This window comes from Cupressus sempervirens, chromosome 8, assembly GCF_028749045.1.
Source record: "Cupressus sempervirens isolate cs-2001-9-10 chromosome 8, ASM2874904v1, whole genome shotgun sequence".
NCBI classification, from domain to species: domain Eukaryota; kingdom Viridiplantae; phylum Streptophyta; class Pinopsida; order Cupressales; family Cupressaceae; genus Cupressus; species Cupressus sempervirens.
Window position 1 is genome coordinate 655,622,093 of NC_143125.1, and position 25,963 is coordinate 655,648,055.

The window sequence follows — 25,963 nt, forward strand, 5'->3', positions numbered from 1 at the left end:
ACACATTTTCCATCCTGAGTTTGGCTGTGAAGTATCTATCTTGAATTTCTTCTGACTCTTGTCAATAGGCTGAAATGTTACAATCTCCTAGCGTGATTTCAACCAGGCTAAGCTTCATCATAGTTTCAGCATCCGATACACGGTTCTCTATTTTTGAATGAATCTGAACACTAAAGGAATCAAGGAGAAACTAACAATCAACATGTTGAAGATCATTTACTAGCACCCCACTTGTGATAGTAGAGATTAATTCATCTGTACTTTTTGTTTTCAGTTGCTCCAAAGAGGCTATTAGCTTTTTGAACTCAGTGTTCCCTTTGCTGATGTTTATCACCTTCCAACCAACACTTTTACTCCAAATACGTGTTTGGTTGTCACTTGGATCAGCAATAATTTTCTCAAAGAGTAGGGTGCTCATATCTAACTTGGCCATTTCTTTTAATTTGTCAGCTACTTTTTGCTAGTTGGATTTATGTTCCTTGCTACTTTCCAACTCCTTAGAAATTTCTTGTATCTGTGCTATGGCTTTCCCATATATCTCTTTTACCCCATTTATAAGTTTTGAAGCATCCTCTATCATCTTGTTTATCCAAGCTTCGATCATCATACTATGTGACTTGTGTTTTTTGATTCTTTCAACAACATTATGATCGAAAATACCATCAGGACCTGCGACAGAGTGACCATGGCTTGGGCATTAGAAGGATTGCTGATGGAATTAATATAAGCTACCATCATCTAAACTTGTTCTTTGAGTTGCTCCTTGGCTCTTTTCTTTTCCTTCACCCTTTGCAACATCTAAGCAGCAATCACTTCAAAATTTTGAAACTCTCTTTCTGTATTAGAAGGACCAAGGTCAACCTTTTCTAGAATGAGATCTGATTCAGATGCTTCATCAACATTCTTTTCAATTATAGGTTTGGCCAATTCCACACACAAGTTGCCTGAAGTTTCATCAATAGCTAACCTGGACATCACCTTGGTCTTTTTCACCTTAGAAGGCTTCTAAAGAATACTAGAGATCACATCAAACAGAGGTGGGATCATTTGAACAACTTTTTTCCTCTTCTAAAGATTGTTCTGGAACCATGAATGTGTAATTTTTGAAGATTGTACATCACTTGTCACATTTTCAGCAATCATCATTAAGTCTTCTGAATTAGATAATGGGTTATCTAATTGTGTGATGTCTATTAATGGCATATTAGGAGGAGAGAGACTCAAATGAGGAATCACTGCATCATGAGGGGATGTAACAGGGACATGTGATTCATCAATTTGAGGAGTTCTTTGATCTTTTTCACTGGATTCATTCCCTTCCTGATTCATTTTACCTTTCATTCTTGTCCTTTTTCTTTTGACTGTAAACTTATCCGGCTGATTCAGATCTTCATCCAAATCCTGAGCACCTGTATCCAATTGTTGCATCTTCTCACTAGAAGTTTCCTCTATCGCCATCCGAGATGATTCTCCTTTATTATTTCTCCTCTCTTTACCTTGAAATTCACCAGTTGCTTTTTCAGCTCTGACTTTACTGATCCAGTCTCTTGTCCTTTTAAGAACAAAGGCAATCCTTTCCTTCAAGCTTTTTAACTCTGGAATTGACCAATCAATAGGAGGGAGATCTAGCAATTCAATTTTCTCATAATAGTAAGGATCAACCAAAGAAACCTCATCGTCATCTACACCTATCACATCAATGTCCAACTTGAAGTCTATCACCTGTCGTACTGTAAGCCGCATCCAATCTCTCTTCTTGACTTCGAAGTCATTTTCACAATCCTCCCAAAATTCTTCTAGAGTCGGGAAGTGACCAAGACTAGGATTTAACTTTAATCCATTCACTGCATAGCCCTTACTGTCATAAGGGAAACACATCGTGTAAGGATGCAAATTTATTGTGGCAATAGATCTTTTAATGTTCCTGGCATCTGATGGCAATAGGAAAAGCTATTTCATCTATCCTCCTGTTCTTGCAAAGTTTATTGATTTGACTAATTTGCCTGCACATTTCAATTAAGACCAGTTTATCATCAACAAATCTAGGTAGCATCAATGGACAGCCATCATAGGTAGCTAACCTGATATAAGTAAACTTCGAGAATTGTATGAAAATGCTTCCATATTTTTGTACTTTCATCGCTGCTTCTAGTGAAATTCTGAGTCCAATGTTCCCTTGAATTTCCCTTACAGTTAGCATGGTGAATGCATCATTCACTCTTCTAAACTAGTGTAGGCTATTATTATACTGAATTTGAGGAAGATGATTATAAATGATGGAGGTGTCATCATAAATCCCCTGCCGGTTAAGTCTTAATCAACTCTTGGTGCTTGCAATAACATAGAAAAGATATGAAGTCATATAAAAGTAGTCATTTTCTTGAAGTCCCATGAGCTGTCTATGTAGTGAATCACTAATAATTTCAACCCAATCAATATGTTTTTTTCCTTCACAGATCATGTTGATAAATAGGAACATCCAACCTTCAAACTCGTGTGAGTCCCGAAGACCAATGATCCTTCTTAGTAGGGTCACCATGTTTTCCACATCTTCTTTTAACAACGACCTGTGAATAGATTTTCTTAATTAAGATTTCCCTTTTCTTGGTTGCAAGAAACATGACTTGGAAATGGTGTTTAGACATTGAGTCTAATTTGCAGTAAAATACTCTTTGGCAGTTCTCAGATTGATGTTAGCATATTACATCCGGGTAGGCAATCGAAAAACACTAGCAATAGAGGTAGGATCTAGACAGATAATTACTTTATTTTTTGATGAAATAACTTTTCTAGTATTCAGATGGTAAGCTTTCATGCACTCCAATACCAAGTCTGGGCACTGTGCTAAAATGGGGTGTCCTCTTACTTGAGCCAAGCCACTTTCTAATATCTTTCCAGCTAATGGAGTCTCTTCTTCATTCACAAGAGATGACTAGAAGTCTTGAAGGCAGACACTTCCTAAAATGGTAATGCCGATATCTGGAAGCATACTTCTTAAAACAGGAGCATAATCCGGCCTTTGATACTTGTTCTTCATGATAGATTATCAATCTTTCTTTATCAAATTTGTTAGATGCCTTCAACCTTGTGCTGCACTCTTTACTTCTAACTTCAAAGTAACAAATCAACCACCCAACCAAAAAGATCTATCAGCAATACATCGGACTAAGAATTGCCATGTCTTCTAACAAACATTCATAAGAATTGGATCTTGCCCAAACTTATAATTCACTCATAAATCTGCATGATATTAATGATGCTCCAGCTTATCTGCAGATTATCGATTGCCTAAGAAAGCAAGGATGCTGATCTGAGGTTTTCAGAGCTACAGGTTAGGAATGAATATTTCATTTTGTCAAACACTTTCCTAGCATTCTATATGTTATGTTCATGCTCACTACCCTTTTTTTTATTTTGGCATTATGTCAAACAAGTCAGGAGCTGAATTTGTTTGATACATCTAATGAATTCGCATGGAGAAAAGATGAAGAAATTGTTCGGCAGATGTTCTTTGGCATTAATCCTTTGCATATCAAGCGTCTCCATGTAATTAACATTCCTTTATTTGCTAGTATAATTTAAATGCTCAAGTTCTGAGTAAAATCATTTGTCATTAAGATATGGATGGTGATAGATTCCAAAGTTGATATATCGATTTAAAAATCTCTGCACAGTTTTGTTATGGAAATCTGTAATCTTCTCTCTCATTATTGTAGTGGTGTCATCCAACCATAGTGCAACACCATAACCTGAAGATCAAATATTTAAGTGAAGATTTTCATGGCATCATCAATATTCCTTTGAGAATGCCCTGAAGATAACAGGAAAACTGCGGGTTGCAAGAAAGTGTTTAAAGACTAGGGTGATATCAGGGTTGGCAATGAGGTGTTCAAGGTGGCGTGCCTATTGAATGAACTACGAGTGCAATTGCTTCTTTAAAGCATCCTTCATTTGCTTGCATGGATAGGAATGAAACTGCTCTACTCATGAATATGACAATATTTATTTTAATGTTAGCAAGTTGATATAAATATATCGCATTTTACCCACAACAAATGTTGGCAGCTTTATGTCTCCCAGCTCTTGAAATGTGAAATGTTTTCCATTGTGAAGGAAAGCTGTAGGTTGAGGATCAATTAGTTGGAAAGTATGGTATGAGATGGCATGCTTTAATTGCTTCTTTAAAAACGTCCTTATCCTGCACTTGGTGAAGAGGGTGGTCTACACACGATCAGATTCTTTTATGTTCCAATTTAATTCCTTCATAAATTTGGACTGCCATAACTGATGGCAGGTATTCAAACCTCAGTATCACACCCACTATTCACCTAGGAAGACCATGTGTTTGAGTTGGAAATAAGGTGAGCAAGGTGATGTATATGTTAAATGAACCACAAGACTTTCCCTTTCTCACGTGGACAATAATATGCATTGATTTGTATATGTAGCAATATTCTGAAAAACCAAGTTTTGTGGATGCATACAGCCATAGGTTGAAACTCCAACAAACATAAAATATTGACTTTAATAAGTGCTTCAATAACATTATCCCACTATATTCAAGCCGAAGGAATTTACACATGGTTTATACAATTTGGAAATTTTCAAACAAGTTAATAACCGTCTCAAAGAGGTTAAGAAATGCATGTTTTGGAGAGGTTAATTAACCTACTCCAAAATGCGCATTTTGGAAATTAACATTAACCTATTTGAGAGGTTAAGAAATACGCATTTTTGGAGAGGTTAATTAACCTACTCCAAAATGCACGATTGAAAAGTTATCATTAACCTTTTTGAGAGGTTAATGGTTAATGATAAACTTGAAAATGCATATTTTGGGTCTCTCCATTAACCTGCAATAACCTGAGACTTAGAAGTCAGTTTTAAAAAATTTCAAGTGCTGCACGGAGTTGGTAACAAGCCGGAGACATGAAGATTCAGAAATTCACAAAGATTCAGAGATAAAATGGCCAATTGAAAGCTTAAAATTGGGCAATTTTCAAAAATTAACCAAGGCTTATAAAATTGAAAGAATTTTATAACCGAGCAACAAGATGTAAAGTTTATTTGTGTGTGTGTGTGTGTGTGTGTGTGTGTGTGTGTGTGTGTGTGTGAGAGAGAGAGAGAGAGAGAGAGAGAGAGAGAGAGAGAGAGAGAGAGAGAGAGAGAGAGAGAGAGAGAGAGAGAGAGAGAGAGAATATAGGATATAGGAAGATGGAGAAGGGAAGACATAAACAAATATAAACAGAGAGAGGAAGAGATAAAGAGGGGGAGATAAATATAGATATATGAGAAGAGAAATATAGAGATATATATATATAGACATACACACACACACACATAGAGGAGGGATGGAGGGACGAAGGGACGGAGGGAAGGGGTGCGAGAGATAGGGGTAGAAAGGAGAGATTGAGATAAAGATATAACTTGAGGAAGATAGAGGGGATTTTTATAAAATAAGTATATTGAGAGGGAGAGATGGATGAGAGAGAAAGAGAGATGTGGATACATGAAGGTAGAATAAGAAAGATAATGAGAGAGGAGGAGATGGAGAGATAGAAAAAAAAGGGGCAAGTACAAAAAGATGGGGAACCAAAAAGTTGGTTTAATGAGCCTTACAAGAAAATGAAGATAAAACTTCAAAATTTGAAGATGTGAAAAAAACAAAGTTTAGTGCTCCAAATGTAGTTTAACAACTATTGAGAAAAAAAACATGTTGAGATTAAGGGTCTCACAAAGGAGCACACTAAGTGGTCCTATTATTTTTGAAAAAATAAACATATCATTTGGGGTACTCGAGCTATAAAATAAAACTTTTTCTAGAATATTTTTTATTGCTCTAATAAAAAGATAGTTAACATTGAGAAGATATATTTCAATTCTCTTAGGCTAGGGTCCCATGGAGATCTTTAAATAATTTTTCCTTGCCAATTTCCCTATTTATAGTACTAGATTTAATAAATGGCATCCACTAAGGATTTAGTGTACATCAAGATATGCATTTCAAGTTTTGCTTTGTTTTTTATTAATGAAAAAAGCTTTTGATATAAGAGTATGTAATAGATATACATATATTATGAAGAAAAAGAAAAATAACAAGATAAGAAGACAATTTAGAAAGAAAATACATGTCTACCCAATAGGCTAATAACAACTCCCAAGATGTGGATCAGAGGGAGAAAATAGAATTGAATTTGGGCATTCAAACAACTGCCTGCTTACTAGCAACAATAGATGAAAGAAATCAGCTTATATGGAAAAATAGTCTCAATTTCATGGGTAGAAAAAAGCAAGCCAATCCGACTTGTGCAATTTGATGAAGAAAAGAAAAATGAGGATATATAGGAGGGAAAAAGAGCAACTGGTGGTGCCTCTAGTAGGAAACCCTATTGCTTCATTTAGTGGAATGGATTCCTAATTCAACTACATGATTACCAAGATGCAGGAAATGACTATCACTTCAGCCTGTCTTTTGTTTTTTTTTTTTTTTTAAATATGCTCCTTCATGTAAGATTTTGCAACCTAAAGTTGTAAAATAAATTAAGAATTTTCTAAAAGAATGAAGCCAAATTGCAAATTAAAATAAGAAAATTCCTAATTTATTTTGCAGCTTTAGGTTGCAAAATCTTACATGGTATCAGAGCATAGGGAGCTAGAAGAAGAAGTACCCATGTTATTTGTAGGTATTTCAAACCAAAGCTTGTTTAGAATGGAATTTTTTCATTAGATTGGGGGTTGTTAATGTTTTTCTTTTTGTAAATGAATTGAGATAAAGTTCCATTTTTGGGGGAGATCAATGATACTTAATATTAATTTTCATCCTTCTGCTGTCAAGCTAACCTCAAAGAATTAGAATTATCTATCTTGGAAAAAGGGGATAGAGAATCACTACCTTGAGCAAGAAAAATAATTCTTTGAGGTTAGCTTGAGAATGAAAGGATGAAAATAAATATTAGGCGTCATTGATATCCCCCAAAAATAGAACTTTATCTCAATTTATGATTACAAAAAGAAATAGATGAAGTTCCATTTTTGGAGGAGATCAATGACGCCTAGTATTTATTTTCATCCTTATGTTGTCAAGCTAACCTTGGAGAATTATCTGTCTCGCTTAAGATAGTGATTTTCTATCCCCTTTTTCCAAGACAGATAATTCTCCAAGGTTAGCTTGACAACATAAGGATGAAAATAAATACTAGGCATCATTGATCTCCCCCAAAAATGGGACTTTATCTTAGTTGGTGATTACAAAAAGAAAAATATTAACAACCCCCAATCTAATGCAATTTTTTCATTCTAAATAAGCTCTAATCTGCAATACCTGCAACAAAAATAGTAGTTCTTCTCATAGCTCCCTATGTTCTGATACCATGTAGAGTTTCACAATTATTATGTGAAATTTATTAAAATGTTGCTGAAAGAAAGAGGCACAAATTTTATATAAGAAAGCAGAGAAAACAAAGCTACTAAAAATGAAAAAGAAATCTATTTCTCATTGATTTTTTATAATCTACATTCATATGCATGATTTATACAATTACACCACCGTACCAATTAAGAAATCATAGTGAAGAACTATGAAATAACAACATGAATTATGTATGAATGAACATCCACTATTTAAGTGGAATTATTTCATAAAAACAATAGTGAAATTGGAGTTAAAATTAGTTAACACAGACACTTCCTTAGCATCCATGACTAGCAGAAGAAAGATTTTAAAGTTGGAAAAAAATAAAAAAAATCTGCAAGTTCAGATTTAGCTCAGTGATAGGCACCATACAAACTTAGAAAATTGGGATAAGAAAATATAAAAGAATGGCACATGGCTATAGTGATTGCTGCCAAGATGGAAGAAGGGCAGTTTAGCAGCCACAAAGAAAACTTAGAAAAAACATATAAATAAAAGTAAACTAAATGTAGACCTCATACGTCAAGGCTCAAGGATTGGTTAGGCAGCTAATACATTAAGAAAATCGAAAACATGGAAATAGTTTTCATAGAATGAGTGAATCTCTGAGAGCACTATCAAAGATTGAATGGAAACCCTATTTCACAATTTCTCCATGCAACTTAATATTTCATCAAAGCATTAAATCAAGACCAAAACAAGTGTGGGAGCAAGAGTCCCTACCTACTATGATAAGAAGAATAGGAGATTGAGTAAAAATAACCTACAATTTTGAATCAATTAAAATGATTCAAATTTAGGTTTTTCTGCTGAAAGGATAATTATTGATTGATATATTAAATGTTAGTCATCCAAATTAACATTTAAATGAAAATAGGTAAAAAGAAAGTTATTATTACAAGAAAAATTATTTAGATTTTTAGTAATGTCTTGATTTATAATCAAAGAACTAGCAATGAATATCACATTTACTTTTATTTTTTGAACAAATTAAAAATATTTTTTTCTAATTAATTTTTAAGCTTTTAATTAATTTATTTTTTTAATAAAAAAACTAATGTAGGATACCCATGATAAGGTGTACATTCTTCATTGATTTATTTTGCGGTGCCTTCAAATTGGGTGTTTCTTTTAATTCTCTGATCGAAATTGGAAAAGATAATTATAAATTCAAATAGATTTTTTGGAAAAGTAAATTATATATTCAAATAGTTTTTTTTTCCTAAAACTGATTTAATGTTTATGAGAAAAGTCACCTATCATCTACTCTTAATGCACCAACAGAGTAGTATTCAAGAATGACACTTGAAACCCTAGAAATAGGGAGGAAATGAAGTATAGAGAAAAATAATAAATCAATTAATATTTTAAAATTAATTTTTTTTTGAAAGAATGATTTTTTTGGTTTCTCATTTGTCATTTTTGGTTTCTCATTTGTTAGCTCAAAAAGTTTGTAAAATTAATTTGTCAGGTGGGGGTGTATTGGTAATTCACTAGTAGTCATAGAATCCAATCTTTTGCTTTGAGGCTCCTTGGGAAGTCATTTTGATTCCCACATATACAAAATTTACTTAAGAACTCCAAAGAATTGTATTGCTAAAATTTGTTGGAGAAATCAACAAGTTATATCATACAATATTGTACAATCAAATTTCAAACTTACTTTTATTGCATAGAATGCTCTTTCAAGCATTACACATGTTTTGAAAATGAGAATTAAAAAAACTATTTATCATCTACTATTTTGACTTGTAAACAAAAAGTTTCTTTCATTACTTTGTGTGCCTAACTACATTTGATACTTTATGTTCCTAACTATGTTTCTTACCCTACGTTTGTCTGTTTAAAATTTCAACTAAATACATATGACCACATCCCTTGCACCTTCTATTGGTGGAAGTGCTAATCAGTAGTCCATAAAATACAATTAATTTTGAAAATGAATAAGGCATACTCCCCAAAAGATGAATGATAGTGTTGAATATCACATAAAGATGAATGACGGCTTCTTGTAATGTGTGCAAAAATATTTGAATTAAAAAAAAAGTGATAAGAAACCAAACATAAAGTTTTCTTTATTAAATTTTTCAAAGGGGAAGATACTAGAGAGTAATAGATACTTCCAATCCCCTCACAAGTGGGAAATTATCAGTGATGTCTATCTAATGGTATATTGCATAGTCAGTGGGAACTTTGGAGATAGGTGTGAGTAGAAGGCTAGGCCAAGGACTGAGGCAAGGAAGGCTCCACACCCACCGCTTGACCACATCTATTTTCAGATAGCAAGGTGATTTTTGTGGGCACCTAAGGGAGATGGAGAAATATAGTTCTCTTGCTTGTAACTTTGTCATTTTACATTGCCACAAAGATTTGTTCATTGCAAAATGCTAACGATTCTAGTGTCAAAAGAGAGGTGGACCCTAGGTTCATGTTATCCATAGGGATTCTCCTCCTATTAGTTATGGTCATGTTGTCTAGAAAATTAATGCATGTTTATGCCATTCGTGTGATTACCAAAGTGGTCCTTAACATGTAGGAAGATGAAGGAGAGGGTTGGGGGAGTTTTAAGCTCTCATTCAAGGAACCCCCTTGTATTTCTACTAATAGTTCCATGCACCATCCAAATTCCTCAAAGGATTTTCAATGTGTAGAGGAATTTAATCTATTGGTGGTCAATTCTTTCTCCTATTCTAAGAAAAGTATGTGTGCGCAGAGTGCTTTTTGAAAATATGTTAAAGCTGATCGAACTCCTGCTATAGATCTAGGGTTATGAGGGTTTCAAAAAAATCTATATTAAAAAAAGGATTGATGGGCTTAAAGATTACCTACAAAAATTAACAATTCTTAGTCTCCTTGTTAAGCCGATAGGCTTCACCCCTTGGAAAATAATGACCGGTTTGTTCGGATTTTTCAACGGTCTTATGCTAAAACATTCGAGAAAAATTTCCATCGTTAAGTGTTAGCATGAGACCACGTCTAAATGGATGGAGGAAACCAACCAATCACCAACTTAAGCGTGTGACAAAATCCATTTGCAAGATAAACTCTCGTCTTCAGCTAACCAACACTGACAGATCTGCATTATCAATTACATTAGCCTCAAACATTTTGTAAGGTCCTGTCCAAGTAAGGACTAGATCAATTGTTAATTTTTCTACAATATAATTTGATTAGTAGTAAATATTAATTTTTTCATTAGAAGAACATTATATGACTTATTCAATAACATGATTAGGGAAAATCCTTATGTGACTTGCAATGATTAGTATTGTTTAAATAAGATTGACTTATCAATTGTAACCATTCGAGTATTAGGTGCAAATGTGTATGTGATACTTCATATAGTAGAATTATGCTTATTTAATTAATGTGCAAGTTAGAATCAACTTATGATCAACTATGTATTTTGTTCATACACTTGACAATGATTACAAATAGAAATGGTTGGACCTCATTACATATGACACGATAGTTTAGATAGTTATGAGACTAGTAGCATTGGACCTAATTCACACTAGGATGGATTGTCTAATATAAGTTAACAAATTGATTAGCTAATGCGAGTTACCTTATGGATAAATACCTTATATTGTTCATCTTATCTCGTCATGATAATTAGATAGTTTTAGTAATTAAAATTATGGCCAATTGAATTGAATAGATATTGTGTTGTGGTGAATACATTCCACATAAGGTGACTGTGAAAATGGAAATCAAGTTTGGGTTATGTGATTATTGTTTTGAAGTAAATTATGTATCATTTAATTCTAAATAAAGAAGTATGGAAATGAATAGAATATAGATAACACAATGAATACTAGTGGTACTTTTTATGTTATTTTAAGGGATGTTATGATTTGAATCCTATAATTAGTGAGAGCAAGTAATGTAATACCCCATCTCATTATAGACTTAGACTCAATTGTAAGAATTTGATTAATGTACATGTAAGATATAAGGTGTTATGATACATACATTATGAATTACTAATATGGATACTATTCTTTAAAATATTGTACTTAGAGAAGTGGTTATAATAAAATGAATGATACATATTTGTAAATGATTTTCATACGCAAATGATTCATAGGAAAATGATGTTGGAATATGATATCGATCTAATGTGTTCATCTATGGTTGATTAGGATATGTAATTATGTTTATAGTCATATATTTATATATATATGTTTGGTTCACTGATGTTTAAATTGAATTGTGCAGAGGATGATTATAAAGATCTTCGAGGAATCTATGCCAACTCTTTATAATAGTCAAAGTTGCCACAATGCAAATTGTTGTAAAATCGGATGTAAACTAAAGTTGGACTTTAGAGGGGTTAAAATGGACCCTAAAGTACATTTTGGGTTAAAATAATCTAACCCACTTATACTACCTAGGGTTGGGGGCTAGTTTTAGGTCAAATCATGGTTAAAGCTTTCATTATGACACCTCAAAGGTACCACTTCCCAAGAGTGACGAAAATCATAAAGTAGGAGACACTCCATGCCTTCTCCCCTTTTTAGGAGATGTGACATTTGAGTGAGAAGTCCTATGGAAGATGTATAGGTTGGAAACTATGTTTTAGGTTGGGTCATGTAGGTCCTTATGTGAAACCTTGGTTATGTAGCTTTGAATAGGGTCAAACATAAGTAAAATTCGTATGCAAACTTTAAGTGAGCTTTCAAAGGGTTAGGATGACTCCTAGTGTCAGTTTAGTACTTGTTTTGAATGCCCACATGGTAGACCTAGGGGTTTTGGGCATTTTTACTCATTTATACTCTTATTATGGACTTGGGGGACCACCCAGAAGTTGCTTTTACCAAGGTGGCCGAAAATGAAGGACAACTCTTGAAGAATGTGAAGACTTGGAAGGACAAAAGCTTCTCTTGAAGATTGTAAACGGAGGAACACCAACCAAGGACAATTAATGTGAATAAGATAGGTAAGGAGGAGAACCAATGTCACCCACACCCTTCCCAAGAAGGCTTGGGAGATGTAGAAGAATGAGAGGGTTTTAATAAGAGTAGGGGGAAAAACATTGAGGGGATGGAACCACTCTACATTTTGAAGACAAATTTTGCTTGATGGAGTGAGGAGGAGATGGAGGAAGAGGAGGAAGGATTTTGGGTTGAAGATGAAGATCTATCTAAAGGTAGAGCTCTTGAAAAGATAAGTAACTTATATGCATTTAGAGTAGTTCTTACTTATTGAGATGAAATATTGTTAAAAAAATTATTCCATAATGTTTTAGAGAGAACTCTTAGGATTGCATCCATGATCTCTTGGTTGAAATGAGTTCTCTTGCCTGGGGGTATGGCTAGGTCACATGCGGCCTCATGATGCCATTATGGTAGGATGGAAAAGGGCACTTGTGTGAATGGTTTTGATAATTATTGTTGTAATCTTGCAAATGAATATGAATGAAATTTTAGATCTTAAGTTTTTGATAATATATTTAAACTTGTGTATGAGAGAAGAAGTTGTGATAAAGATTATAGAAATGATGCTATTGTTATTTAAGATATTGTAAATCTTTTCTAAAAGTTATTGTTATTTATGGTATTGTTAGTTAAGAGAAATTATTTTGGATGTTAAATTTGTGAGTTATTTCATTAGAAAAAAGTGGCTAATGCTCAAGATCATTTTATCAAAATATCTATTGTGGATTTAAATATTGACTCTAAATCTTGATAGTTATTTGATGAATTTAAATAAGTTTTTGGTAGAAAAAAATGGGCATGACACATTTGGGGTTTTGTTGAGATCACATTTACTGCAGACATCAGATTGTGATGAAAATCACCACTAGCTCCCCCATTTTGATTGAGCATTCTCTTAATAGCCAGTGAGCTTGATGGAACATCAGAATCACCAAAGGAAAGCATGTGAAATATAAAAAAACAAGATCAGGTAAAATGGATTTTTGTCGAGGTAAAGGTGGCATGGGAAAGATTAATAGAAGGACTAGAAAATTTTTACATTCATCAAATTAATGATCTACTGAATGAGATTAAAAAATTGGGGCCTTCAATTAATTTTTTCTTGGCTAAGTGCCTCATTTACCACTTTGAAAGGGCTAAGATGCTGCACAAATCTTTACATGTCTTCATTGAGGTAAGAACAACATATCCAAAGTTGAATAATCTTCTTTACAATCATCTTTTTGATGTTTTTGTAAAATTAGGAAAGATAAACGAGGCTCTCACTCGATTGCATGCAATGTTGAGGGACAACTATGTGTCAAATAAGATCATTTTGAGAGAAGCATTTTTGACATTGTTAAAGGAAAACAAATTACAAGAGGTAGAGATGACTATAGTTCACATCAGTGAGAAATGTTGCAAGTCTTTCCCAGATACCCTTAAATTTACTGAGTTCACTAATGCAATGTGTAAAGTAGGGAAGGCAGACAAGGCCTGGGAGATTGTCCATTTAGCAAAAACTTAGGGGATGTCCCTCAGTGTAGTACCCTTCAATGTGATATTGTATAGCCTTGGCCATTGTGGCAATTTCTCTAGAATTGATTTTCTTTTCTTTGAGATAGAAGAGATGGGAATCAAATCAAATATTGTAACTTGTAATACTATATTAGGAGCATATTGTGAGTGGGGTTATATTGATGAAGCATTGGAATTGTTAAATAGAATGAGGCATGGTCATTGTTGTCCGGACAAAATTAAATTTACTATCTTGATTGGTGGCCTCTATAGAGTAAGCAAAGTAAATGAAGCTCTTAGATTGGTGGCTAAGATGGGTGATGCTAATTGTACCCTAGATGAACTTACATTTACTACTCTAATTGCTGGTCTTTGTAAGGTTAACCGAGTAGATGAGGCTCTTTGATTAGTTGCTAAAATATTGTAGGCTCATTGTTCTCCTAATATAATTAGATTCACTACCCTAATTAATGGATTTTACAGAGTGGAGAGGGTAGATGAAGCTATATTTTTCTTAAAATCAATAGTTTAGTTAATCATTTTTCTTAAAAAAATCATATTAAAAAAAATAGTAAGAATAATAACATATTTTTGTTTTGGTGGATCCACATGTTTGCTGAATGTGTTATTTCTTTGTTCCATATCTTTGTAAGGAATTTTCTTGTAGTCTTGATAGGTTGATGAACACAAACATTATGTATGTATTGTAAATTTGTTTGCAAATGTTTTCTACTATATTTTGCTTTCTTAAGTTTTGGAAGCGGGTGTTAGGATTTATTATATCAATAGAATGTGATAATTTAAATTGTTAGAATCAAGAGTGGTTAGATAAACTTATCTAAATATTAGATAAAGAGTTAAAAGGTTGGAATTCTCACTATTTGAGTGTGTGTTGTGATAGCTAAGGTAAGAAAATTGCAAAGACTGTGTATCTAAAATAAGAAGATTGCTTGTATAAAGATTTATTTTATAATCAAAGGGAATTATAGAAGGTTGGGTTTTGCATGGAAACGATTATTTAATATAAAATATGGATGGTGATCTGTACCATATATTCAAGAAAAAAAAAAGTTGTCGAGTATAACTGAAGAGATACATATTGATAAGTATGTTGAAGGAAGGTAGGGATATATATTACTAGGATAACGAAATTTATTTATCTTGTCGATAAACTGAAAGATATAAAATGAAATTTTATAATATATATTAATATATTTTCCATCTAGATCAAAAAAAATTCATAATTAGAGTCATGGTTAAACTTAGGGTAGAGTTCAAGTAGAGTTGAATTGATTATAGAATTAGGGTTAGGGTTTAATAATAATTGGAGTTAAAAATTAATTTTAAGATTGACATTAAGAAATTGGGTATTTATTTTGATCATCATTAGATGACAATATTAATGCACTTTACTTGAAAGATCATCATCTCATCTCTTGCTCTCTCCATGCAGTACATATTTTTAAACCTATGAAAAACTTAATAATTTGATTAATACATTTCATAATAAATATATTGTAAAATTATTGATTATCTCGTTGGTATGATATATTATTTGAAATTAATCAATTTTTTTCTTATGCATTAAGAACTATTAACAAATGTATTTATCAATAAAAGAGAAAGCCCCAAATAAAGTGTCTTTTTTCCATAAAATTATTTAACAATAGAGTGGTTTCAAACACAATACCTCTACTATTCTTGCAATTTTATGTTGTTTTCTTATTCATTTTTGTGTTTTAGGAACTACAATTTCCATATTTTATTTCACATATAAATACATAGGGATTAGGATTAGAGCTATAATTTGAATTAAAATTAGATTGAGGAATAAGGTTTGGGTAAAAATAAAAGATGAAATATTATTATGTTCTCAAAATATTAGAAAATATTAAATATTAATCTATGTTTAAATATAATATTTATATAGTAATTTAGAAAAATAAAATTAGACTTATTAAATATTCAAAAAAAAAATTATTTTACATAATAAAAACATTCTAACAATTGTTGTTTCTAAATTTTATGTAAGGTTTTTAAACATCTTCAATTCTTATAGTCTAGCAATGTAAGTAAGAATTTTATTAGGAGTTCATGGATTAATACTTATTGTTGTTTAAACAAAAAAAAAATACAATATAACTATAGTGATGGGTAGACAGCAAAAATTATATAAGAGTGGAGTGAGACAAGAATAATGAGATGGATATAAAAGGGATATATGGAAGAAGAAATGAGGGGAAAATAGGAAAAGATTGGTGATATATGGATCAAAATCAAATATCAAAGTGGGGGATAGTTGTGAAGGGATAGATAAAGAGGAAGAAGTAGGGGAAAAGAAATAGAAATAGGAGTGAGGAGAAATGCAGAGATGTAGAGAGAGAGGGGAAATATAAGAGAAAGGTAGGCAGGGAGACAGAAGAAGTGTGTATGTGTGAGTAAGAAATTATATATGGACTAACATCTAAATTGTGTCTAGAATAAAATCTCTAGATGGTCTCTATATTCAAACTACTTATATTTTTCACAAGTACTTTAAACTAAAAACTAATCCATATACAATTATATAGAAACTAACAAAATCAAATGAGAAATGAAATAAAATGTAATTATCTTGAATGTATAGATAAAAAAGATAAAATTATCCCATCAAATATTTTATTACGAGAAATCCCTCTACACCATCAATATAGTGAAATCATTTCATATATATAACACTATTGGCATAACCCTTGCACCCTTCAAAGGTGCAATTGCTAGTTTACTACATATAAAAGAACATTAATGAGTTCAATGCACTCAATGTAGTGGCCCTTTGCCTAGTTTATAGATGATAGTTATCCACTCTAACATTAAATTTGAATTTCTTTTAAATGCATAATATTCATTTCTTCCAACAATATTACTTTACCTATTCTTTATTGAATACTATAGTTGCCTACTCATTAACATAGGGAGCAGACTAGTAGTGGGAGTGAAAAGTGAAGGCATCTTGACAATAGTGCTCTTCACTAGCAGTGCTCAATTTTGTCAAGATGTGTTCAATTTCTTCTATGTTTCATTAGGGTTTTCCCACTTCTATAGGCGCTCATAGGAACAATGTCCTCTATACCCATCATGAATTACCTAGCTATTAATTTCTTTTATTGACCACAACAATGGCCACGAGATTGTTGTCTAGGACTTTATAGATTCCCTAGTGGAAGAGAGGAAGGCACTATACAACCCAACCAGAAAATTCATATCCTAACTTTCTCTATGAAGAAACTAGAGCTAGAGATGGCTCTGAAGAGTTCATTCCTCAAAGCCAATGATCCCCACTACTTTTCTCTTCTCTCACACGGACACATTAGAGAATGACAACTATGAGAAAAAGCTAATGTACTTTACCTTGTTAATGGATTGATTTGCCAAATTTTCTGAAATTTGGAATCTGAAATGATGGTTGTCATTCCATCACTGTACAATGTTAATCTTATCAGCAAGATTTGTCTTGCATCATTGATTGAACACATGCGTGGAGAAATATAGAACTAAGAACATTCCAGAAATTCATTTTCCTGATTTTTGTGTTAAAAAAATAAATTTATCCCCCAGTAAAATTACTATTAGCCGAATTTGTGATTGAAAATTAATTAAAAAATAAAATCATATTTAAACTTTAGAATTGTACTAGTTTTTATTATCAAAATTAATTTTTTGGAATCTACCGAGAACATTAGTTCAGGGACTAAAAATTGGATAACGCAATTTCTGAATTGTTGTTCCCAATTCTTTGACTTCCCGTTGCTCCAATTTTTGTGTGTGCACTCTATTTTTTCCAAAATTTCTTTGGCCTCTCCCCCATATTTCACCTCCCGAATACATTATATTTCCCAACTTGGAATAAATGCATCTGTTCTATTAGAAGAAGTTAGATGTAAAATTTAAGAAAATCGTTGAGATAGGTTGCTTGGGCAGGTGAAGGAAATGGTTGTCCATATTTTTTAATAAATAAAGGAAATGGTTGTCTATATTTTTGATAAATATTTATGTAGGTGTTAATCTTTGATGGACCATTTTCACTTCTTTGATATTTAATTCATATTTTCATACATTTTCCACTCTAATTCATAACTCAACAATTTTAATTTAATAAATTTGATTCAATACTTTCTATTTTCAATATATTTATAAAACAAAAAAAGTTATATGACTAAAATTATATATTTAGTTTAATTACTTCAAATTTAGCTAATTTAGATTTATCAATTAGAAAAGAGTAATTGAATATCTATTTTAATTCATTTATAATATTAAAAATTCTAATTTATGATTATAATATTTTATTTGTTTTATTTAAAAATTGATTTTCTTATCATAAAATTTAAATAACATCTTAAACCTTATTTATTTAATTTTCTAACTTCCACGTACTTAAGAGGATAATCATTTTTTATTTAAATTTAACCTATTTGGTAAAGTAGAAATAAAACATGAGCTAAGGGTAGAAATATAAATAATAATCTAATATTGAATAACACTATTGGTGTGAGCTCCTACCAAATGGTCCACACCTAGGGTCTAATAAGTCATAATCAAACATTAACTCATAACTCATAATTCAATTTAATTTCATATATTAAATAAATTTTTTTAAAAAATTAACATCATCATAAGTAATATAGATATCATGAATCACAATCTCTATATCATATTGCATCTAGTTACCCATAGAGATACATTAAAACATATCACAATTTAAGTAACTAATGTCATATAATCATCCAAAATAAAATCTATTAAGGTGAAAGTGTAACAACCTAATCAAATAGTCATAAATTCATAGAAATATGCTAGAAAATAGGTCTATCCAAGGGCAAATCGTGACATCAATATTCTGGCTAGGATATGTATTTTAAAAGATCTTGGAAAGTCTTGGCCTTCATGTTTTGAGATCCAAGTTTGGAGTTCTAACACAAAAGTCTGACCTTGATCCACCAAACATGGCAACCTGATTTTAGAGTATGGGTCTCAGTTGGATGGCAAAGACAATGTATAATATTTAGATACCATCTCTATTGCATATGAATGTCCAATGTATCGTGGGGATAACCAAACCAAGACTTTTTTTACCTAGCCTAGATATACATGACATTGACCCTCTTTTCATGTCTGCAAAATAAGTTAATATTTCATCTCCTCATGTTTCAAATATGTGTTTGGACACTGATGCATATTTTGATAGGTGACAAATGGTAGGTTTTTCTTCACAACCTTCTCTAGTTCAACATGTTATTTATCCCATACCACATGGAGATGAGCCCAAGACCCGAGTGTGTCTTTATGGCAATATGTGATCCACAAGTTCTGACTATAGGGCTGAAAATTCCATAGGCCCCCATGTTGGATACAATTGTTCAAATTGTGTGTTGTCTTTAATGTCACACAAATGTCATATCAGTCATCAGATAGAGTCTACCGAGCTCAGAAGGTTAGCAAGGCAAAGGACAGTGTCTACTGAGCTCAAAAGGTGAGCAAGCCAAAGGACAATATCTACCGAGCTGAGAAGGTCAGCAAGGAAAAAGATAGTGTTTACCGAGCTCACTCAGTCATCAAAGGAAATGTGACTAAAGCAGTTCTTACCGAGCTCACTTGATCATCAAAGGAGATGTGATTGAAGCAGTTCTTACCGAGCTCACTCGATCATCAAAAGAAATGTGGCAGAAGCAGTTCTTATCGAGCTCTCATGAAGGAATTCAATTCTTATCGAGTAAACTTAGTAGCCAAATGATTTTATAGATAAATTGCAATGTTAACCGAGTCAAGAAGGTTAACTTAGGAAATTTCTAGAAGAAGTATTTACCAAGCACGGTCAGCCAGTAAAGGATTTCACTATTTTATGAAATAACATTTATTTGTTTAGAGTAATATCTATAGCTGACTGATGTATGGTTTATTGGTAAATATAACATGTAAATGGGCTGACTTCAAAATCAGAATGGTATAAGTAAGAGGTCAAGTCATAAATTCTAAGAGTGTGTGAAATTGAATTAATGTAATATGAAGATTGATTATTGTGGAAGTGAATTTGAAGGATGATCAAAGATCATCGAGGAGCAATAGAGCCATATTTGATCAAGAAGGATCTAATGATGCTGAATAGAGACCTGTAACCAGCAAATTTAGTTGCATCTTGTTCAAGTTAATTCATTATTTCTTTCTAACCATTGTAGTAGTGATTTCAAATCTCTTAACAAAGTTGGTTTAACAGCCATTTTGTAGATCCTCTAACAAGGTGATAGTTCAGTTGAATTGTTCTAAAGACCTCTAGCAAGGCCACTCCTAACATGGTGGTTAAATCCTCTAACAGGGTCACACATAACAGTGTGTATTGTAACCTTTAACAGGGTTGGCTCCTAACAGGGCTCACTTTAGAAGAGTGAAAAATTGGTGACTAGTTACTTGGTGGTTTTTCCCATACTGGGTTTCCACATTAAATCTGGTGTCTCTTGTGTTCATTTTGTTTTCAGTTACATGCATGAATGCCTGAAAAATAAGTAATAGTTTAATTTACCGAGTTACAGTATTTGTTTACTGAGTATCAGCAGTAACTAGATCTTTAAGAAATCTAAGGGATCTGCGGATTAATTTTTATAAGTAACTGATTCCCCCCCCTCTCCCCCTTTCTCAGTTACCCTATCTTAATCCCAACAATTGGTATTTGAGCCATTGGTTCTTACAGGAAAAGATTTCAAGGATCTAAGCTAAAATCAGGATGTCTTACAAAAGGGAAATTCCAAGACTTAACAGGGACAACTTCTTAGCATGGCAAGGATTGATGAGGCTTCATCTGGCTTCTATTGGTGATATAGGGCTGAAGTACCTTGATGAAAAATATGAAGAACCTTCTGGCACATTATCTGTCAAAGATATTGCTAAAAAGAAGACTCACAGTATAGCATCTGCTCTGAGTTATGAAGAGTTTGATGACATCAAGGATTGCAAAACTGCCTTTGAAATGTGGAACAAGCTGAAAGAAATCTATGGAGGAGATGATAATGTGAGAAGAGCCAAATCAAAAAGTTTGAGAGGACAATTTGATCAAATGATGATGAGAGAGGATGAAAATATTGCAAAGTATGTGTTAGTGCAATCAAAGCATCTAGAGGAGATATCAGTGAGGAGATAGTTATAAGTAAAGTTCTTAGAACTCTACTTTCCATTTGTGTAATTAGAGTCTCTGCAATTCAAGAAAGGAGATGTGAGGCAAATCATAAAATAAATTTAGAGGCCATAGTTGGAAGATTGACTGCATTTGAGCTAGACAACTGTGAGGCCTTGCCCCAACCTATCGTAGCATAGTGATACATTATTATTTTGATACTGACAACTCGAGATGTCGAGACACTACCTGATGCTTCAAACATATTATACTATTTCATGTTGTGTGATGGTTACTTTCAGATATTTGAGTTCATCATTTAATGCTTTATGAACATGTATGTTGGTCAAGTAAGTATAAAATGCAAGATTAACACTTTGATTGAGAGATTTTAATGATTAAGAATATGAGTAGGACGAAAGAAATCTTGATTGATTTGAAAGATTTATGTTTTAATTTATGTGATTTCTTGATACGTATATACATATGTGCATGTGATTTTATGTGACTACTAATGTGTACAATGAGTGTGCAAGATATTTTAGCTGAGAAACTCGACGGAGGAACGAAACTGATCCATGGAAACCTTGTTGTTCATAACTTAATTGTATTGTGAGATGTATAAATGTATCTTTTCATGATCAGTAAATGTTAATGTTTTGTAACTATGTTCTTATAGTGTCACTTGACACTCGTGAATATGCATATGCATTCTAGCATGCTAGTTAGGGTTAACTATGTAACCTTTGGACCTAATTCGAACTAAGTTAGTGACCTTTTTGCTAATTTGTTTCTTAATTGAGTTTAGTTACCCCTAATCTGGTTTAGTGCTTAATCTGCATTTTAGAGTTGTTAGATAGTCCTATATTTTTTTAGCATTTGTGGGGTCCCAAATCAACTCCTAAGGCCTTAAAACATGAAATATTTATATCCAAGGGGTATGGGTATGGGTTGGGGGCATTTTCCACCCCCTTAGCCCCCTTTGTTGACTTTTGAGGTCACTCAAAAAGTCTATTTTTGCCTTAGTGCGAAAATTGAAAGTTGTTTCCATGAGTTGAATAACCTCAACTCCACTTAGAGGTTAACCTTAGGTTTGGTCGAGTTAGAAACTTTTAGATTTTAGGCTAGTGGGGGAAGTTATTGCCCTTTTTGGTGGTTGAGTTTGGATCTTATTTAGAGGCCCTTTTTGGAGTAGTTTTGGTTGATACCCAATCTCTACTTTTAGAGAGAAGTCTTGGAAGATTGAAAGCAAGGAAGGAAAAGCTCTTCTCAAAATTGTTCATTTTATCATAACCTCTTTGTGAAGGTAGGAGTTCTTCATCTTCTTGTTCATGTTGTTCATGTTTCTCATGATGTTTCATGCTTGGTTCATGCTTATGCTATTGTGTTGTTTAATGGTATGCTTGTATGTGTGTTGGGTATGCTTGGGAAGGATTGAAACCATGTTTTTCTTGAATTATTTTCTTTCATGTTTCTATTTTAATTTCAAATTTTTCTTGTATGGGTGTTTTGGCATTACTCACCCTTGGATAGGGTAGAAGTGGCCAATTTCGGAAAAGGTATTGAGTTGGACTCCAACAGTGTAGAGTCTCTTCTCAAGACGAGAAGAGGGTGAGAGGGTAGGGTGTTATGGGCCCCTACCTGTCAGCACAAACCACATATGAATTTTGGCATGAAAAAATGGAAGAACGAAAGTTCTTGAGTTATAGCCCCAATTGGGCACCTATTTTGGTGTTGTGTCTAACATCTCCTGCTAGAAAAATCAACCTTTCCCTAGCTTTGATTCAATGTTGAACCCTGTTGTGAAAACCTAGTATGGATATGAATGTTTGATTTTGTCTCCTTGTTATGTTTGTTTGTCACCTAGTCATATTTCATTCCCTCCATGATCTTAGAAATGTATTGAAAAAAATGATATGGATCCCTTGATAAAGGACATGAAGGAAATTTAATTGGATTGTTGAAATTTTGAGATTGGAATCCTATGTAAATTCTTTTTAAAAACTTTTTTGTAATGGCAACGACGTCGAGTTTTCTTCCTAGTTCTTTCTCGATGGAGCCTTTGAATCAGGTTGTCAATAAAATAGTGATTCAATAACATTGCTTCTCTTGAGAGCTTCGTAATTTTCTTTTCAGATATAGAATGAATATCAAAATGGGATAAATGATGATGTTCAATTTTGCAAAAAAAAATCACTTTTCAAAAATGTTAAGATAAAAAAAAATTTATGTTGGGAACTTGATTTGGTTTCATGCTTATTAGGAGAAAAATTTGCTCTTGCTTTATTTTGATGGAAAACCATTACACTCTTTGATTAATCTAACTTTTAAAAAAAATAATTCATAATCCCCTTGGAAATTTAGTCATTTTGAAAATCTATACTTAAGAAAATAAGGACTTGAAAAAAAAATTTCTTAGAGTAAAATACTCTTTGGTTTTTGTATGCGAAACAAATTAATTCCCCCTTTGGTAACAGAGAATCTTTAAAGATTCCCCTTTATATTCTTGTTGAATAATATAAATAAATTATCAAATGGATAAATACATATAAAATAAATATATTCAATCAAAACAAAATAATTAATATATTAAACTAACTAATATCTTTTTCCTACCAACTTTACTTTTTCCATTAACTACTCCTCCTTACCTTGGCGCCAGCTCTTGGTATGGGCTTGAGAGAGTTTAAAACCAAAGTCAATATAATCATACTTGGGGTGACATCACCCTGGTACTCCATAGGTTTTCACAGTTCTAGGATTTGACATACATTGTGAAGGAAAGTGTGAAAGGAGGTTCTTTTGATTAAAGCCTTCTCCCACCCATATTAATCTTGGTCGCCACATCACACTTGAGGGTGGTTAGTGCTTGGTGGGTTTGGGCAGAGTGCCACACCTCCTTGGTAAGTTCTTGGAAAGAATCTAGTCTTAGGGAATTGTGCATGGGGATTGGAGGGAGATGTGACGTGGGTGTAGGGTGTAGGGTGTTAGAATTATGGGGTGGGTAGTTAGTTTTTTATTAGATTTAGTTAGTTTGTATTAAATTTAGTTAGTTTATATCTAATTTAAGATAGTTGAATTATAAAATAGTATTCATTATAAGTGTTTAGATTGTAAATTAATTTGGAAATTAGTTTTAAATTAAATAGTAAATTTAATTAATATGGTTAAAAGTTTTAGTGTGCTTAGTGTTAGCTATGACCTTGTTTTTTTTTAGTTAGCATTAATAGAGAAGTTGTTATTAATTGTTAAATTTAGATTTAATTAAATCAAGTTAAATAAAGTGTAATTAGGTTTATGTCTAGATATGATATTTCTTAAAGTTGGTTCTCGATTAAGAGATTTCCATTTAATTAGACCCGTGCTTATTAAAATTGTCATCCAATAATTTTAAATATTTATATTGTAAAAATTATGTAGTGACAAAACAAATGTCAACATCGATTTTATAATGAGAGTATAAATTTATTGTTTTATTTCTTCTCATGATTATAAACTTAAGATGAACTAGTAAATCTAATTTTGTGAATAAACTCTTAAACCCTAGTGAACCTAGTTATTTTTATCTTTAAAAAAAAAAAATTGTGTTTTTGCCCTCATATTTTGGGCATGACATTTTGGTATCAAAGCCTGTGTTTCAACACTAGGAACCTTAAACCATTGTGCTTCTAAAATATAAATCAAACATTTAATTGTGTAGATGCCTCCTGTTACTCAAAGCAATCGGCGAGGCAGAGGTCATAGGGCAAGGGCTGGTAGAGTGGGATAGGAGGATGGACCACCTCCATCTCCACCAACACCGAACCTGAACCAAGACATTATAGATGCACTTCAGACTTTGATTAGTGTAGTTCAGCAGAGGGTAGTACTTGTAGTTAAGCCAGGTCAATAGATTCTTGTAGTGGAAGCAGAGGGACCTGGAGGAGACAGACTCGGAGTCAGAGAGAGGACTAGGAGTCCCCCACCGAGGTAGTTAGAGGGACACGGTGAGCACGAGGGTGAGTCAATACACCAGAGAGGACCCCCACTTGACAGAGCTCCTAGGCATATAGGAGATGATATCAAAGAATTAATTTGACTCGGGCCACCATTATTTACCAGTTCCATTGAGGGGACAGTAGCAGAGGCATAGTTACAAAGCCTACAGCGGTGCTTTGGATTATGTCCTTATGGGAGTAATCTAAAGGCACGTCTAGCAGTCCATCAGCTAAGAGGAGATGCCTCCAATTGGTGGCATCAAGAGGAGACTATAGAAGGAATGAAGATGGATACCCTCACATGGGAGTCATTCTTAGAGAGATTTCGAGAGAGGTACTTATCAAAGCATTTCAGATAGAAGCAAATAGAGGAGTTTCATTCTCTATATCAGAGGGGTCTTACAATAGCTTAGTACGAGAGTAGGTTTCTCAAGCTCCTTCCTTATGTGGAATACATGAAGGAAGAGAAACCACGAGTGCATCGCTTTATCATGGGTCTAAATTTCTCACTTCAGGGTCCAGTTCGTATGGCCTTCCCTACCACCTTTAAATAGGTAGTGGAGATAGCACTAGTTGCTGAGGATACTTGAGGTAGACAGGAGTCACAGGATCCATCTAAGAACCAAAACTCTACCCAGTAGAAACCCCCTTGGAAAGGGAATCAGAACTATATAGAAGGGTCCTCTAAGGGCCAACAGACTTAGTAGTAGAAACCACAGTAGCAGCAACAACACAAACCTTCTTAGGTTTATCAGGGCTCCAAGCCCAAGCAGTGGTAGTTTCAGAGTCCCAAATAGGATAAAAAATTATAGGTCCCACAGTCACAGTCAGTGAAGACTCAATAGTCTTCTAGGGGTGGATACAGTGGATCTAGTAGGTCAGGAGGCCCACAGCAGTTTGGCTCATAGGGTGCACGATCTTATACACGAGGACCATGCTACACTTGTGGTGGCATGGGTCATATTGCTAGAGATTGTCCATAAGGACAGGCATC

The 25,963-nt window shown here is 33.2% G+C and overlaps 1 pseudogene; it reads left to right on the forward strand.

The window, feature by feature from the left end:
* Positions 1 to 12,737: 12,737 nt before the first annotated feature.
* On the forward strand, positions 12,738 to 14,380 carry LOC149544143 (pentatricopeptide repeat-containing protein At5g28460-like; annotated as a pseudogene).
* The last annotated feature ends 11,583 nt before the right edge of the window (positions 14,381 to 25,963 follow it).